Below are 15194 nucleotides of genomic sequence, written 5' to 3' on the forward strand. Positions count from 1 at the left end.
CGTAAATGGAGTAGCACCCCAAAATGTTAACAGGCGACCGCAAGCGGGTCAATGAAGCCCTTTGATCCGAGCTCTCACCTGTCTCCAAAGCACTCCGGTCTGCGGACTAGACACTTCACCAGCTCTTACTTCGAGGATAAATTCATTTCTTGATTAACGCTTATACTAAATAAAAAGTGACCAAAACCTCTTGAGCCAACCTCGGGGAAGTAAATCTCGATTAGTAAATGTTTAAATATCTGTGCTGTATCGTTACAGTCCATTAAAAAAAAAATTAAAAATGGAGTTGCGCCCAGAAAGATCATTTGGACACTGGAAACCAGGCTTTATAATGTTATAAAAAAAAATATGACCTCATGTTAGGGTTGCCATAAGTGTCGGGGCTCAGACCGGGACATTTAAAGAAAACCGGCCAAGTGCGAGTCGGACTCGCCTTCCAAGGGTTCCGTACATTACACAATTTTCAACAATGTATATTTTGATGTGAAACGTGAGTGAAATGTTTAAAAAAGACCCGTAAGGGACGATCAAAAACTAAGTAATAAGTCCGACGCACGCTTGACTGCATACTTCTGATAGGTTTTTCTGTCATCTATAGGTAAGGAACTATTTAGTATTTTTTTTTAATTTTAGTAGTTTCGTAGATAAAGAGGGGAAGTGGTCATTTTTTGTCTATTTACTAGTGATGTACCGACTATTGATTTGGCCGACTAGCCGACTAGCCGACTAATCGGCGCTCGAATGGCCGATTAGTCGGCCGACTAGTCGGCTAGTCGGCCAGATCATTCGTTTCGTATAAGTTCAGGTGGAAAACAATAGTTTTGCTTCTTTGGTTGCGCTATTTATCATATTAGCTTGGCTAAAAGGAGTTCTCTACAGATTCAAAGATCTATCACAAGAATCCTCGTTCAATTTCTGTCTTTGGTTCTTTTATTTTACGATCCTGAGCAGACCGCCAGTACAGCTTGTAGGAGGTATTTCCAAGGCTCTAAGTATTTCCCGTACGTATAGTCGCCAGTTAAGAACCTATCCCCTTGTGGTCAGCGTCTTAACGAGCAACGTGCTCTGTCTAAGTCTCTAAATTTTGCAATAACATAATACATAGTTCCTCATGGCTCTACCATTAAAAAAAAAAAAACTGAATAATAATTAAAAAAATTAACTATCAAACTTGCACATAATTACACTAGAATCAGTTGAGAACGACCTGTAGAGGACAACACCAGCCCACCAACATACGATAACGATCAAACGGTCAATTATTTATATCAACAAAAGTTTTCGTTTGCATCCTGAATAGTTATTTTAGTAAAATACACATATAACATATGGTATTCTTTCACTAAGAAAGTGCCGACTAATCGGCCATTTTCGCCGACTAGTCGCCGACTAATCGCCGACTACAAATATGGCCGAATAGTCGGCTTTCCCGACTAGTCGGCGACTAGTCGGTACATCCCTACTATTTACTTAAATTACTTCTAAACTATTAATTTTAAAATTATTAATACAATATATTTGAGATTCCCACAGCTCTATCACTTGATATGTAACACCATATAGTTTGCAAAACTTTGTTTATTAACTGTCTCATTTACCCCCCAATAAGTGCCCCCTATGTTTAAAATTCATTTTATTTACGTTACATGTCCGTCTTCGGGTTATAGATTGACATAATATATGTGTACCAAATTTCAACTTAACTGTCACAAATAATGTAGGTACCTAAATGAAAACGCGAGCGAAGCGAGCGCGAAATTTTTTCGAGATAATAGTAGGTAGATTTTTGGGATTTCGTACTTCAAAAGGAAAAAAACGGAGCCCATATAGGATCACTTTGTTGCCCGTCCGGCCGTCTGTCTGTCTCAATGCCCCCTACTAAATAACTATGATTTATAAACCGGGACAATTTGCTTATGGGCCGGGACACCGGGACATCATGCTTCAAACCAGGACATGTCCCGGCGTACCGGGACGTATGGCAAGCCTACCTCATGGACTATTATGACTAAATTTTGTCAACTTACATTGGGTTTAACGCGGTTACTTGCGGTTACGCGGACTCTTGACCAGGGAAAATGCTGAGAATTTTTGTGGCATGGGAGTAGAAATTTTGCTATTTTTACACGTTATTATTTATATGAACGGGACTTCATCTCGTATACCTAAGCTACAAAATCATCTCTGAGAAAGATTGGGTAAAACTAACATCAATATCTCGCAGCGTGAGTTATTCGAACTACACACACTTGGCTTTTTTGCTGTAGGTACTGGTCGTTCTAAAGTGTAAGATTTATTTAGAATACTGACGGAAGATCAGCGCTGTGGACTCCGCAGCAGGCTGAGTCAGCGCCTATTCTATACCACAACACACTCGACTAAATTAACAATAGGCATATAAATCGTTATTACTCTTTTTAGTGTTATTTAGTATGTTAGTTTTTCTTTTCGTAGTTTCTTGTCAATTATTTGTGTCACTAAGCATGTAAGCTGTAGTTGAATAAAGTTTCTATCTATTTAACTAAAGTGAGAACAGACGGCCTAGCCAAGGTTACAATCGCTATCGCTTCGACAACGAAAAGCATTGTGTCTCTCTATCATCCTTCCATATTAGTGTGACAGTGACAGTTGCGTTTCGATCGCTACGGAGCGTAAGCGATTGGCATCTTGGCTACGCAGCCTGGGCGCGTAGCCAACGTGCTAACGCAGCCGCTCCGTAGCGAACGAAACGCAAACTATCACTCGGCTCGATTCGGAAAATGAAATAGATCTCTACTAAATCTCAACAAGTTACGATATGGATAATTTAAAGATATTTGTAAGATAGATATGTCAAATTTGACGTTTCCGCGATTCTGGAGGTCCTCTTGAACGATTTCGACAAGTTATGACTTAGATATCCAAGTCACATCTAGTCGATATCTAATGTAAATCTAATAGATCTCTATACCGTTTCTAGATCTTGTGATTATCTCGTTTCCCGAATACGCCTGACTGTCGTACTATTAGAGAAGAGTGATAGAGAGAGATGACTACCTACGATACGCTACGGAGCGTTAACGATTGGCACGTTGGAAAGTGTCATAAATGGAACAGCATAGCACCCCGAAATGTAAACTGACAGCAAGCGGGTCAATGGAGCCCTTTGATCCGAGCTCTCACCTGTCTCAGAGCACTCCATTCTGCAGACTAGACACTTCGCCGCCACTTCACCCCGCAGCGACCTTTACACAGCACCCTGTATACGAAATATAAGGGATTAATTGTTTCTTGCTTAATGCTAACTAGCTCAAAACCCCTGTACATTCACCATCCTGTAACAGAAGATAGATAATTTTTGTGTATCAAGAGAAATTTTAAAAGGAGATAGTCGCTTGTTGTTTAATTAAAGATTTTTTTCTTTTAAATTATGTTTAAACATAATTTCTTCTTAGTTTTTAGATGTAAAAATGTTTTCTACTTCATGGTATCATATTTTTTTTTTCAAAAACTAAATCAACCATATTTTAGTTACTACAACCTACCTAGCTCATATCATATTGAACAATAGTTTATTTCATCGAATGCTACAACAACCGTAAAATATCTGTAGATTACATTAGAAACCATATTAATATGAAGGCCTGTGGAAATAATCAATCATTAAGAGATCATCCGTCAATGTGTTAAGTATCGGCAGGGTCAATCTTATTCAGTTACGTTTTTGTTTTTTTACTAGCGTTATTTTCTCAGCCCTTCTTTGACTACTAGATGACAGAAATACTTTTATGAGCCACCCTAAATCAAAACATTGAATAATGACAACAGATGTTAGAAGTGAAGCATGCTATTTAATAAGAAGTGATAAAAAACTAACTACTGAAGAGTCCCGGCCTAATCCCGCATGAAAGAAGCGTCGTAACAATTTAACGATAATTTATTAATAACGTACACATGATCAAGAATACGGGTATAAGGACAAGCGTTTTTTTCTAAAAATATTTTTGTGAATGAACGACCGCCGATAAAAAGGTGTGTTTGTATTTTGTGGGTCCAGTACTGATTTGAATAATAATAGTGTTCGAAATTTATTTGGCCATAAACCTGCGAGTGTTACATTGGCTTGTGACAAAGGCGGTTTTATCGCTGTCGGTGAGCGGTCATAAATTGTGCTTCGGCTGTCAAAACAGTGTACAGAGGCCCTTGTCGCATTCTCACAGCTCACGCGGCAGAAATAAGTCGAACGCCTAAGCAGACCTAAGTAAAGGTTAGAGTTAGAGGCTAACTTAAGCAGATATACTTAATAATGTAATGAAATTACATTAGGACTTACTTAATACAAGAAATAAGCTAGGATAAAGTTGTTATTATTTAGGATTTTTATTTATCTTATTTAACAGTATTATTTATTGTTACAGTTACGTAACAGTATTTAGTTTAAAAAAATGTTCCATAAATAACTAGACATAAGATTAATTTGCAATGCCCTACCAGGGTGCCATGTGTTCTAAACTTTTTTATTGTAACAACTTTATTATGTACCATGGTTCGCAATAAAGGATTATATTCTATTCTATTCTAAATAAATGCATTTGTATTTATATACATTTACATAGGTGAATATCTAAAAATATACTAATTTCCCTGTGATAAGATTTATTTATCTCACAATATACAATTTCACTAAAAAAACTATAATAAAAGTCCTAAAATCGCAGAACGCACAGAAATACTAGTACGCCTGAGGTTTCGACTAGCCGGCGCTTTATAAGCGTTCAAAATAACGCTTTTGCAGTGACCACCCCACCCCTCCCGTGTAACCCAACGTGCGAGATGCTAAGCAACGGAGACTATAAAAAATATATAAAGGAAGGAAGAGCCCATACCAACTGTTAACAATATTACCGACGAGCCAAAATGTATTTGAGTACTTACAAACATATTAAGTTATACGTTTTGACCATTTAACAGCGCATTGTAGCGAGAGGGCGTGGACAAAATCATTCAAGTGTGCGTTGGGAATTTTCTACATTCACATGAAAAATCTTAGGATCAGCCATTCAAATGCTTCGAAGCTACACTATAAATATGTGAAAGAATTTATAAATTCGGTTCAACTAAACTTAGTCTTCCTCTTTAGTTTGCGGTACGGTTAAAGGAACATCTACTTATTTAGGTACTTACTTACCTCTTGGTTCATTATTTAAAGATAAAAAAGGAACATAACCTAAGCTTAGATCCGAGTCAAGACGCTTGAGTATGATTTAGTATACCTATTTAGGTATATTATCATTAAACAAGTTATACATACGCATTTGACCGCGTGGTTACAATTGATACGTGGGTGTTTACAATTTGGTTCTAAATAATAATATTACAAATAGTATATTAATAAGGTCTGGTTGTAAACATTGGGCGTGGGTAAGGTTCACACCGCACGAGTACACAAGCGACATTTATTAGGAAAATGTAGATTTCTCTTGGGAGCACCTAATTGCGCGTAGTAGTTCGTTTTAGATAAGATAAGACTTAATACTTAGCCGCCTATGTAGGGGATGCCTGTCGGCCGGTAAAACAGTTCAATTCTCAACAACGGGCTCAATTCCTGGACACACGAAGATCATTCCAGGAAGCCTGTGGAGACGCTTAAGAGGATTCTGCGTTTCTGGACGGAGTTAGGCTGTTTAGACCCCTGGCGGGCAATGCTCTGGCCTGATACCTAATATGTACTGACAGTCTAAGTGCGGAAATCGAAGCGCTTTACCAAGCGCTTAGGAGATAAACACTAATCATCAACTTCTATATAATTACTCGTATTGGCATTAGCAGTTTTACATAATACTAAACAATAAACATTAAACAATTACCTAAATTGATGATGAGGAATGTATTCATACCTCAGTATGCTAAAGATTGTAGCTGTATACCGCAGTAGGTACAGTAGGTAAGTACATCACTATAAGCCTAATTCATTTGAACTCATGTAAGCCCAGCATTAGTTTTCAGGGTTCCGTTCCCAAAGGGTAAAACGGGACCCTATTACTAAGACTCCGCTGTCCATCCGTCCGTCCGTCTGTCACCAGGCTGTATCTCACGAACCGTGATAGCTAGACAGTTGAAATTTTCACAGATGATGTATTTATGTTGCCGCTGTAACAACAAATACTAAAAAGTACGGAACCCTCGGTGGGCGAGTCCGACTCGCACTTGTCCGGTTTTTATTTCAACACGTTATTATTTAAAGCATTCTTTGAACGTTTAGAAGGTTAATTTACCGGCGTAATTTGCCCGCAAGGCATCAAATTTTACAAGCGATCAAGGCTATCGAAGTCAAATCGTTAAAGTTTTATCGCTCGTTTTTGCATTCATATAGATTTATGGTCAATTGAAAAGCAATAAAAGTACTATGGAGCTACTAGACTTTATTGCCTACTTGCTGGAATGTCAGCGGATATTGAAATGGCAGCGGTTTTTGGCAAATCTTATTTTTTCAACTGTATTAATAAATGTAAAAGATAATACGGATGATTTACATATTTTTTTCTGTAGTTGTGTATTCCTTATTAAAGTTATTCCTACAGTTAGGGCTCATTTATATGACGCACAAACTTGTAAGTGAGTATAGTTACACTTCGGACTATAGTTGAGATTACATCCATTTTAGCCGACCAATCATATACCGCAATGTATTGAAACTCGCATGCGAGTTCTCGCACCGTCTAATGAGCCCTTATTCATGGAGTTTCTTGCAGCGGGGTGTAAGTCATATTCAAGATTTCATTGCAACCAAACGGAACTTTGATCTCTATTTGTCTCCAAGTATTCAAATTAAAGGTACAAACGAGTTCTTATTTATATTTAAGGAAAACTACAATTTCTATTTTTACATAAAAAAAATCTCGCGTCCAATTTGCTAAAGACGGCGAAATGGCCACAATAAACAATTTAATTCAGAGTAAAAAAGGGCTTCTAATTTAGTACTTTATGCATATCTTATGCCTCGCTGCCTTTGTTTCCCGATAAACAGTGCTCGTTCCGAGTTTCCCTATTCCCGCTTTTTTATTGTTACGGCCACATTTACCTGGCCCCATTTTCATTGCTTGCCGAGTATAGGTACGCTTCAGCTAAGCTAGCTTAAACGTGAAACGTGAGCCACAAACCCTTGAAATCTTGTCGTCACCACATAGGTACTTACAAAGTGCTTTATTACTTGTAAAATACTATATAAATACGGCAACAGCCCAATAGCTCGGTTCCATCTGGGCTGTACTCTCCCTTCGATCTGCCCAAAATAGGGACTATAAAATAAAGGCTTATTTTAAAATTTAACTAAACTCTACGGTACTCCTTTTTTATTAACCAGTTTAAATCCTGATTTCACTGAGAGAAAAGTACAACAAAAACATACTTAGAATTACAAAAATAAACTTAATCCGGGGACAAGGAGAGTTAACTAAAAGGAACAAATTGACTTTTGTAATTTCTATTGGTTCTTGCAATTTCTATTATCTGTTTGTTGATATTATATTTGGGATTATTGAGCTGTTTGTAGAAATAAATAAACTTAAATTTTCCGGATCTCAAGGTTACATTTATAATAGTTCGATTAAAGCGATAGCTCGGATGGGGCCAGTAACAAGAGCCGTGCGGCTGTTTAGTTCTGAACGCACAGTTGGAGCAACGTATTCCGTTTTGCAGAGAATCTGTTGCGGGAAGTCGTTTGGGGGTAATTCTTTAAATAATTTAAGCAAATTTGCTATTTATTTTAGTAAATTCGGTTTAAGGAGAAATTATTTGGTGCTGACTGATACGTACCTTACCTACATATCCTCAGAGGTACTAAAAGTACATTGTGTTTATTTCTAATCTATTCGACGAAGCAACTCGGATAATTATGATAGAACTTCACTTATGGTGAGTTCGTTTAATCATTAATTAATTACCAATTCTGGTAGCATAAACTCGCTCGACGGATAAATAATATTAGTACTCAAATGCACACGATAAAGTCCCGTTTAAGTCTAAATAATGAATTTTTGTATCTTCATAACAAGACGGAAAACAAAAACATCAATCTGTCACAATCCGAATTACTCTATACAAGCACAAAAGCGTCAGACGGGAGTCAGGAAGTAGGTATCCCTCACAATATTGTCTCACAGACACCGAAACAAAATTAGCCTCCTCGTAATAAATTCAAATCACGGCTCACCGTAATTTGAGCCTCCTTTTTCACCAGGAGATATTCGCGCTGGAATCCTTAATTTGGTTTTGCGTTATTGTTGTGGTTAGGTACTTCCGTTGTTATTTCCCGCATTGTTTTACACAATTTTGGTTTCGTATCCTTTGTAGGTACCTACCTGTTGATGAAATTTGCTTTCCGAAGGGTTTGTGGTATACAACGACGTTGTCACTATCTGGTTGACAACTAACAGAAATACATAAAAAAATGTTTCCTTTTCGTGGCGAAGTCAAGCCAATTTTAAAAGATGAGACTATACTTATTTATTTATTATCCTAAAGATATATATGTAATATCAACAAAAGTTTCTAAAGTTAAAAAATATTAATTATAGTTTAGTAACTTTCAGTACCTAACTTCCAACATAGTTCCACAATTCTGCCAACGTTGGCCCAACATCGCGAGCACATCATAATAAATCATAATCACTTACCGACTATTAAGGAGAGTTTCAGCGTTAGTTGCAATCGATAAATTAATAATAAAGCTACCGAGTAGCGCGATGCATTAATCACGAGGCTTCCATTATGAACGGTGTTTGTTCTAGCTTGCCGACTGCGGGCGCGCTTAGGAGGTTGTGTTCCAAGTCGACGTTTCAAACATGTTGAAACATAAATACTACTTACTACAATCTACATTTAACATACTGCCGTATTCGAACTTCAAGATATTCACAAGAGACGACACGTACTAGATCCATTCTAGATACGTTATAGTTTAGATATCAACTAGTTCTCTTTTGCAGCGCAATTCGGGCAACCAATGTCACTTTTACATCCCACCAAAAACATAAATGTAAAAAAGGAGAGCCAAGTTCAATACAAAAATGATGCTTGGCTGTGGGGTTCGCCGCAAAAAGAATGGAGATCTAAATGAGTGCCAAGTTCTATGCAAAATCCAAATATGTGTTTATAGGAACGAAATAACATTATAAACAAGTATTAAACTCTATTTCTTTGCTTTATTGGATACCTATAACAACTACTGTTATTTAAAAAAATGTGAGATCTTAAAGTAGGTTAGATTTGACTTGGCCAGTTTTCATTACATCAATCATTTTATAAAGTTATTCAACATATATATTGTAATTCTGATAAAATCTGGCCAAGCCAAATCTAACCTACTTTAAGATCGCACATTTTTTTAAATAACAGCAATTGTTATAGGTATCCAATAAAGCAAAGAAATAGAGTTTAATACTTGTTTATAATGTTATTTTGTTCCTATAAATACATATTTGGATTTTGCATAGAACTTGGCACTCATTTAGATCTCCATTCTTTTTGCGGCGAACCCCACAGCCAAGCATCATTTTTGTATTGAACTTGGCTCTCCTTTTTTACATTTATGTTTTTGGTGGGATATCAATATTTTTGTAAAGAATACTAGGCAGGTATTGAGATTTAATGTTTTTTCTTGTGTTTCCGCTGTATGGTTTTTACTTCTGTTCTTTGTACAATTATGTGGTGCCGCGCGCCGCCGACGACACACCGTTGGCCGGTTGTTTAGAGCGTATTACAAGTTTTTTGTATGGGGACAGCACTTATTTTTTGACTTAACTTTATTTCTATATAACAAATATAATAATACATATATAAAAAATGTCAAAGATTACAATACAATACAATTCAACACAAATCCAAAAATCACTAATTTCTCAACCTAAACTAATAACTAAACTTATATTTAAATAACAACACTTAATTACAAACTACAAATTACATAACATAAAAAAAAAAACACCCACACACACAAGTCAAAAACAAAACAGTCACCCGTCAGTCAAATATCCCACCCCGCGTCATCCCTGGCGCAAAGGTGCCCAAAACGCTTGCCGCATTACCGCGCTGAATCGCGATGGACAACCTCTGCACCAGGAATGACCCGGAGCGGGGATCCAGGCCTCTATCTCGCAACCGGTTCCCAACCTCCTTAAAAAACTCTCTAGCCTCTGAGCACCAACATCCAGCCGTTTCGACTGCCAGAGGCACAAACAAATAACCGTCCAATTCCGCATACTTCTCCCGTTTTCTCAGCGCCGCCACCTCAGCAGCTGCCCCTGCTGCCCTCACGGTGCGGCCAATGTGCGATGCAGCAAAAGTGCTAACGCATGTAGCGTCCCAAAGCAAGCACTTTCCTCTCCGCCAAGGCACCAGCGTCAACCCGTCAGGCCTCTTACCATCCGACCGGCTAAGGCCTGGGGGCTCAAGCATGCATGGGACATTCGCGGAAACAAGCGCCCTTCGGATCAGATCGTTAAGAGCGTGATGGCGTGGGAATCTCCCTGCACATCGACCACAACTCAAAGCGTGGTGGCCGTTGCTCTCCACCATAGTACCGCAGATGCATAAGTGAGGAACACACACATCGCAGCCCAGACGAAGAGCCACCGCCACCCGCATCGAATCATTGTCAAGGAGGGTGCCCAAATGCGGAGATGGAAGCGCATGTAACCACGCCCCCGATTCCGATTGGGACCCCGCCAGCAGCCTCGCCCTATCCGCCCCCACTGCGTTCTCCATCAGACCCTCGACAATCCTCTTGACTCCAACATCGTCCCATAGCCGTTGTACGTCCGGCTTCTCGGGTCGGGGCGCGTCCGGATTGAGAGTCATCCAAGCCGCCAAAGCATCAGCAGCGTAAGGTATGGATACCCTGTTACCATTAGGAGATAAAATTCGAGTAACAAGATCCACGACCCCACTCGCCGATGCCAAGAATGCCGGTAGACTCACATCCCTCACGCGCCGCACCCCCAGACCACCACTCCGAATGGGCAAGGACGCCAGGTCCCATTGTTCTGGATTTAAAGCCACATTCAGCAAGGACTCAACAGACTCCCTCAAAGCACAGTCAAAGGAGTCCATTTGCGTAGGCTGAAACCAAGTCGGTACTGTGCGCAAAAAGTACATGAGCTTGGGAACAGCAAAGCAAACCCGCAATAGCACGAGAGCAACATGCGCCGACAGTTTCTCTAATCTCTCCCTTGCCATCAAGAGAAGCTGTCTTCTAACCTCGAAGGCCTCCGGGATCGCTTCTGCAAAAATAGGGGAGCCCAAAAGGTTAAAATTTTGACCGGACACCTCCGTAAGACCGGGAAGGATATCATAAAAGGAGGGAAAGGAAGAACGGGCCCCGGCACTACAGGGGAAGAACTCGCACTTGGTAGAGTTAACCTCTAGCCCCAATTCTCGAAGGCGAGGAAGAAGCGTGAGCAGATCCCGTTCCACCTCTTCTGGTTTTCCTCCTATGGTGCCATCATCCAGATACCAGATGTTTAACGGGGACTGAATTTCGGAAATCGCCTTTTGTATCCCGAGACTGAATACTAGAGGACCCAGCGGATCACCCTGCTGCGCGCCGACTTGAGACAAAATCTGGGAACCGCTGTAAAAGAGGAATGATGGAAGCGAGCATACCTGGAAGAGAAACGGATAAAGGGAAGGGACCTTTTCTCGGACTTCGGTCAGAAGTATATCGCGTTCGATGGAATTAAAGGCATTTTTCAGGTCGATTTTTATTATAACACAATCCGCGTTGTTGGGGTCCACTGAAAAAGACCGTGTGGCGTGAATAGCGGCCTCGCACCCCAATTTAGTGCCAAAACCTAACTGTGAAGGTTGAAGGTACGAAGCCATCTCCTCGCGCACAGCACGACACCCAAGTTTAGCCGCCAACCGTCTAAAAGTGCTACCAATAGCGATGGGCCGTATACCCCCGTCCTTCTTCGAAAGTGCGCATAAAGATGCTCCATAAATATAGGGACAAACTTCCAGATTTACCTGACCGCTAAGCAAAAAGTTGCATAATTTTGTCAAGCTTTCCAGCAACCGCAGACCGTTTTCCCCCGCGGATCCAGATGTAAGCTCCTTTAAATGCGTTGGTCTAATACCGTCCAAGCCGGCCGCCGAACTGCTGCTAAATGAGCCCAGTGCCTGAGCTACCTCTTCTGGTCTCACAAAAAATGCAGGAAAAGAGTTGTCAGGATCCTGCGGAAACGTAAGCGGCCTAGAAGGGGCAGGATGTTTCGTCTGTAAGGCGGCAAGTGTCTCCGGACCCGAAGGCGCCACGCCGTCGTCTGACATTAGCACCCGCACTGCACCCCTCAGGTCACCCTCAAAAACTTTAGACTCAACAGTCTTAGTAAGCGAAGGCCGACTCGTAAACCCTGCCTCTGCCCCCCAATCTCCCGCAGAAGTAAAGGCATTAGCTGAGCCAATGTTTCGTTTTACTTTGGTTGTCAGATTGCCCGGGTCAGTAGCTTCTGGCGTTTTAAGGGCAGAATATGCGAATGACAACAGAGCAAACCACTCACCCGTACCATTTGTGTCTAAGCACCTATCAATGAGGTCGCTCATTCTACCAGCAGCCAGATTCCGTGCACCCTTAGGAATATGCCGCAACACCTTCACTGACTGTTTCAGGATAGCCAGGTCGCCTAATCCTAAAACACTGGGTTCGGTCATTTGCGCCGCTGGCAGTGGCCCGGAGAGAGTGTCACGCTGCAACACCGAAGGAGGTTGAGGCGAAACCGGGCGAAGCACATCTTTATGCTTGAGCCCTATATGGACTTTGAGCCCATGAGAATTAAAAGTCTTTGAAGAGTTAGGGCAGTAAGGACACACAGATAACAAAGACGGGTCAGCCATATTAAACATACAATGTTCCAATGTAAAATACAATTATAAAAAATACAAAATGAAAAAATAATAATAATACTAATTTGGCCTCTGAGCCACTAATTACATTAAACACATTCAAATTCCGCTCTAAAAGTCAAAAACTTTACCTAAAAAATTATAATAAGTCTATAATTGCTTTCAAATAACATTACTTTTTTATTTAAATAAAAAAACTTATAAAAATAACGTCCTACTTATATAACTAACTCACAATTTAAAATCATCAAAAAAAAAATGCAGATTACAAAAAAGAAAATAAATTATAAAAAATATAATAAATAACATTAACCAACATTATATTCATAAAATTATTACAAAATTAAAATTTGACAGATTGAAATGAAAAGTATTACAGAAAATTAAAACGAAACAAAAAAAACACAACACATAAAATAAAATCCAAAGAACAATATTTAAACAGAATCCGCACAATGTTCAAACAAACAAAAAGATGCACAGTTGCTGGGATTCGAACGCAGGACTATCGCCGACCTCGAGCCAAAAAAACACCGACATTACCCCAGTGCTACGAAGCCCATATTCAAACCGTCGAATTTTAGGTTCTGATGAGTGTGTGTACTTTTCCTTAAGATTCCGGTGTGGTATGTTTACCTTGTGGTTTACCCTCATCAAGAAAAACAAACTACCCAGAATTTTATTACACACTTAACAACTCAGAAATACACTCTTTTTACACTAACTTGTTATTAGTTCTACACATCCGCATACGTTGACTGTATATCCGTTGTTGTTGTTATCGTAATTCATTAATTGCCTTTGGAACTTTCGTTTCCGTCACTTTAAGACCACTGAGACACTTCGATTTCATCTCGTATTTATGATTCTTAAACGGGATTACAGCCCGAAATAACGTTATCACTGGTTTTTTGGAAACAGTTGAGCAGATTTTATCACTTTTTACTTGATACTAAGTTTGATTTATATTTATAAACAACAAAAGTTCAAGTAGCCGATGTGTACTAGTTGACAGCAGCGCCATCTCTCTCTCTCTCATACATATATTGGGGTAGTTTCAAATATCTGCTTGTAACGGTTCCAACGCTACAATAAAAAAAAAATTTTTGTATGGGGACCCCCCCCTATTTTTTAATTTTTTTTAATTTTTAGAATTTTTCCTACGCTCGCACACAATTACCGAGCTGGATTCCAAATTTCATCCTTCTAGGTCATCTGGAAGTAGGTTAGGTTTAGGTACTTATATGTCAGTCCCAATAAAAAATGGTTTTTTTGTATGGGGACCCCGCCTATTTTTTAACTTTATTTTATTTTTAGATTTTTTCCCACGGTTACACACAATAACCGAGCTGGATTCCAAATTTCATCCTTCTAGGTCATCTGGAAGTAGGTTAGGTTTAGGTACTTATATGTCAGTCCCAATAAAAAATGTTTTTTTTGTATGGGGACCCCCCCTATTTTGTAACTTTATTTTATTTTTAGATTTTTTCCTACGGTTACACACAATAACCGAGCTGGATTCCAAATTTCATCCTTCTAGGTCATCTGGAAGTAGGTTAGGTTTAGGTACTATAAGTCTGTCAGTCAGTCTTAAAATTTACGACTTTTTGACCTTCATATCTTTATAACCGGTTGAGCTAGCTTCATGAAATTTGGGCTTCTAGATGTCCTTATGAATATAATTAAACACACGTAGTTTTATGTGTTTACGTTAAAGATGTTTTGAGTTATAGAAGGGTCAAAAGTGGCACCAAGTGGTTCGTGTAATATTACACTCGGCGCTGGCTAGCCAGTTCCTTTGCTTGAACTTGGCTTGACACGCTGCCGCGTGTCTAGATTAGATAGAGTAAGATATCTATTAGATGTGAATTGTATATCTAAAAAACTGGTCAAGTGCGAGTCGGACTCGCGTTTCAAAGTACATCATACAATTTTCAACATTTTTGAAACATGACGTGAGTGAAACGTCTTGAAAAACCCGAATAGGTCAATCAATAACCAGATGTAACATGAAGTTTTCTGGCGTAGTGGTTTATATCTCTACAACTCTGAAGATTAAATGCTGAACAATAGTACGAGTGTCCAAATGCGAAGACTGAAGACCGAGCTCCGCATAAAGCTGAAAACTCGAAGCGTCCGACGGGTCGTGCTTCCTACAACTTCCAAAAGTGTTATAAAAGCGAAGGCCGAAGAGAGATAATACAGGTATTATTGTAGGTCTACAGGTTGGCCAAAAAATAAGTGCATTCCCGTAGCCAAGGAGGTTTTGAGATTATACTAAGCAACTTTTAGTATGGGACCAACCCCGAAATCGC

At 39.4% G+C, this 15194-nt stretch overlaps 1 long non-coding RNA gene across 1 annotated transcript in view; it reads left to right on the top strand.

Annotated features, from left to right (window-relative positions):
- LOC134668174 (uncharacterized) overlaps positions 1 to 6197 on the top strand; it is a 764384-nt gene extending 758187 nt beyond the window's left edge. The window contains exon 3 of the long non-coding RNA XR_010098726.1: positions 5973 to 6197. This is a non-coding gene — a long non-coding RNA (uncharacterized LOC134668174). The remainder of the gene's footprint in view (positions 1 to 5972) is intronic.
- The last annotated feature ends 8997 nt before the right edge of the window (positions 6198 to 15194 follow it).

Source organism: Cydia fagiglandana, chromosome 10 (genome assembly GCF_963556715.1).
Source record: "Cydia fagiglandana chromosome 10, ilCydFagi1.1, whole genome shotgun sequence".
NCBI classification, from domain to species: Eukaryota; Metazoa; Arthropoda; class Insecta; order Lepidoptera; family Tortricidae; genus Cydia; species Cydia fagiglandana.